Consider the following 4,258-nt stretch of genomic DNA (forward strand, 5'->3'; position numbering starts at 1 on the left):
GTGTGTGCCATTTATTACCAAATTATGTGAACTTAAAAATAAAAGAGAGAGAAGCAGGAACTAATGAATATGTTTTGCCCTTCATCTACATAGATGTTGCTGCCTGCCCACTGCTAATAGGACACATAATGTAAATTGTACCTGACAGTTTTTTGTCCCTAAGAATAGAGATAGCCACATTCCCTGGACCCCCCCCTCCCCATTACCAATGATAAAACATTTGCAAAACAGCTTGTCAGGGGTAGGAGGTATATTCTGTGCCTAAGGACCATCCACTCTGCAAAATGCACAGAATCAGTCTGAGAGTTGGAAGGGACCTCAGAGGTCATCTCATCTAAAAAAGAATCTTCTGTAATACCCCCAACAAATTGGACATTGAGACATTACTTGAAGGCCTCCAGTGATGCTAGATATTATTAAATACTTTCTTTTTAAGCATCAACAAGCATGAGTATTTCAATATGCAAAGAACAGAAAGCTGGTGATGCATTGGATAGAGCATAGTTCAAATCCAGCCTTAGACACTTACTAGGTATGTAACCCTGGGCAAGCCACTTAACCCTGTTATCCTCAATTTCCTCATCTGTAAAATGAGCTGGAGAAGAAAAGGGCAAACCATTCCAGTACCTTTGCCAAGAAATCCCCAAATGAGGTCACAGAGAGCCTGATGTGATTGAAACTCAACAACAACAACATGCCTATTTATTTCCTAGCCATCCCCCCACCCCATAAAGCTATTTCAGAGAAGGGAGTTTCTTTCTTTGTCTTGTATCTCTAGAGCATAGAACCATGTTTATTGTTTGTTATTGGAACTGAATAGTTAATAATGCCTTTTCTGATTTTTTTTAGGTGAGGTCAACTGATGCAGGTCAACTTTTTAATCAATTGTTTTCTTGGATAGAGCCACAGATGTGTTTCTGAGATTGGATTTGAATTCAGGAAGGTAAGTCTTCCTGACTCCAGACCAGGCACTCTATGCACTGTGCCAGCTAGCTGCAACAAATACAAAGCACAATATATACAAAATAATTTTTAGGGGGACAGATTACTAACAATTAAGGTTGGGAGAAAGCATCAGGAAAGCTCTCAAGTAGGAGGTTGATACCCAAGCTGAGCTTTGAAGGAAGCTAGAGATTCTTTGATGGAGGTGAGAGAAAAGGAAGAAAATACATTCCATAAAGGGGGAAGAGGAACAGCTTGTTTGAAGTCTTGGAAGCAGGAAATCAGGAAGCGAAATATCTGTTATAAGCACCTTGCTGCAAGCCAGAAAGCTAGTTTGACTGAAATAGAGGAACTAAGAGGGGAAGTAGTATGAAATACCTAGAAAAGGTAGATGGGAGCCATATAGCTCAGTACCATGCTGAGGATTCCGTATTTTATTCTAGAGGCAGTAGGGAGACAGCAAAGATTTTTGAGTGTGTTGGAGGAACATGGCAAGATATATATTTTGAGATTATCAATTTGGTAGCTGTATGAAGGATGGATTAGAGAGGGAATCAATTAGTTAGCAAACATTTATTAAGCACCAACTAGCCCTCTGTTAGGTGTTGGGTTACAAAGACCAAAACAAGAAAAAATCCCTGCTTTCAAGGAGATTATATTCCCTTGGGAAATTCAACACATACACAAATAAATTGAGCCTAGAACCATTATGCTTAACACCTGGTAGGTGCTTGATAAAATGTTTACTGATTGAAGTTAATTGACATAAACTTAAGTATCCTCCACCAGTGCTCAGAGTGTCACTAAGACCATCTTTGTTTTATTACCCCCCCTCCAATGATTTCAGAAATCTAGGTAGATGGAATGTTTGACAGGGGAAAGGGGATAGTTTGAGGAGAAAAGGAGAAAGGGATTTCATTGTAATTGCTACTTGATCTAAGAGATCCAAATACAGAGGGAAAGGATATACACACACACACACATACATTGTTGCTGTTGTAGAAATGGAAGCAAATTGGGTGCCTTCTGACAAGGGAACAGTTGAACAAATTATGTTATGTGAATGTAATGGACTATTATTGTGCCATGAGAAATGATTAACATGAAGATTCAAAGAAACTTGGGAAGGCATGAAGTGATACAGAGCTGAATAAGCAGAACCAGGAGAATAATTAACACAATAGCTCTGATAATGTAAAAAAAAAGTAACCTGAAAGACTTCAGAACTCTCATCATTGGCTTTGGAATGTGCATGTAGTTAGACATGTTTTCACTGTAATATCCCCCCAGGTGTTTATATAATGCCATATCTACTGCCTGTGCTGCTAATATGCATTTGTTTATTTTAGTTTTAATGGCATCAAAGGTTAGTTACCTGAAATTCCGGGAAAATCTCTCTTGTTTTAAAGCACTAGTGCTTGTGTTTATATTGTGTATAGTTATAGGTTCTGGACTTGCCCTAGCTGATCTTTACAAGGGACTGAAAAGAGTTTCAGTACACAAGAGGAATGTAACCTGAGTCCCAAAGCCCATTGGTATGGGACTATGTCTTCCTTGGTGGAAACCAGTGCCTCAAGCCTATAGGAGGAGTGCGGCAGTTATTGAGAGTGGGAGAGAGAAGAGGTTTGCTCTCTTTGAGCTTGAGATTCCCTTTGGGATTCTCTTCAACTCTCTTCCAATTTATCTTCTGGCTTCCAGCTTTGAGAAAAAACAAAACTGGAAGGTGCAAACTCCACTTTAGGTTAATGAAGAGAAAAACTCTAGGAAGAAGTCAATGTGAGAGGAGCTAGAAGTCTCCATCATGTCCCTATCCCCAGTTTGCTATACTGGAAACTTCAGGGAACTTCCCCTTGGGTGAGATGTAGGACTCTCTCTCTCTCTCTCTCTCTCTCTCTCTCCCTCTGTTACCTTGTTCCCAGTGGGAGAGTTCCTTTACTCTGTATATTCTGCTATATATTCTCCTATGTATACTTTCTATGACTTCTCTTTTGCTACTTGATTTGGATAAATGGGTATCTTGGCTAAAAACTAAAACAAAATCTAAAAAACCAAAGTGCTTCCCTAACAACAAGTCTCTCTTTTATAGATGAGGAAAATGAGGCTCAGAGATGTGAAATTACTTAAGACTCCTACTTTCACAAAGACTAGGGAAAACATTTATTGTAAGGGATTGTTTCTTTCACAGAAATTTTCTGTGTGTGGAAGTGGGGGGTGGGGTTGGCACAAAGCATTGTTTCTGTGACCATCCACTCAGTTAGCCATTCAGAAATAGTTTCATTTTGCAGAATCCTTCTTCATAAAAAAAAGAATCCTTCTTCATGAAGGTATTCATTGAATATAATTTTTACAGTTGCATTCCCCTATGTTTAGTTAAAAGAGTCGCTATCCCTGTAAACTAATAATTAAAATACATAACACTGATGAGTAGATTTTTTTTTCTTAACTCACAGGCATGCCTGATACATTCATATGTTCTTCTCCAGGCCCTTGTCCAAATCCCATCATCTCCATGTGCCAAACTCTTACCTCTACTCTACATAAACCAAAAAAAAAACACCGAAAAAAACAAAACCAAAAAATTAATTCCACCAACATTTTTAAAGCTCCTATCATAACCTAGTCACTGCAGACACCATGGCAAACCCTGCCAACCCACAGGTGATGGCTGAATTATCTGACAATTTGCAACATCCAGCTACTTTCATTATTAGTTGATGAGACCTTCAGAACGGGTACCAAATTTGAGTTAAGAAAGCATTTGGTGGGAGAGGGGGAAATGCTTAACATAAGTCATTCCAGATCTTTGAACCTCTTTCTCCATCCTCCTCCCACTCCCCACTTCCACCCCTCCCAAAAATCAAAACCATATCTCTTCTACACTCCCGTGGGTCTTTTAAGATGTTTTATCACTATTTTAAAGTTTTTTTTTTCTTTTTAATTCATACATCCTTGCAGCGTGCTTTGTAAAATCCAGATCTATCTGCCTCCATTATTAATCCTCCATCCCTTTAGTATCTACACTTCATTTTCAGGGGCTCTAAGTCTTTGGGGGTAAGGATCCTTAATAAGTGTCTCTCTCACTTACTGCAAAATAAGTAAGCATTTATCAGCCCAATCAGGGTCCCATAGCTGAGAGTGGTGCGAACCCACAGAGATAAATGGGTCTTGCTGTCGGTATTGACTAAAAGTCATAAACATGAGAAGGCAGGGATTTGAGCCTGGATGTTCCCATGACTTCATTAACCTCTGAAGCAGTGTTCTTATCGGGGTCGTGGCCACAGTTTGATAACATTACAGGCTCTCAACTGCACAGCTT

This window comes from Vombatus ursinus, unplaced genomic scaffold (genome assembly GCF_900497805.2).
Source record: "Vombatus ursinus unplaced genomic scaffold, bare-nosed wombat genome assembly UNPS02014870.1, whole genome shotgun sequence".
NCBI classification, from domain to species: Eukaryota; Metazoa; Chordata; class Mammalia; order Diprotodontia; family Vombatidae; genus Vombatus; species Vombatus ursinus.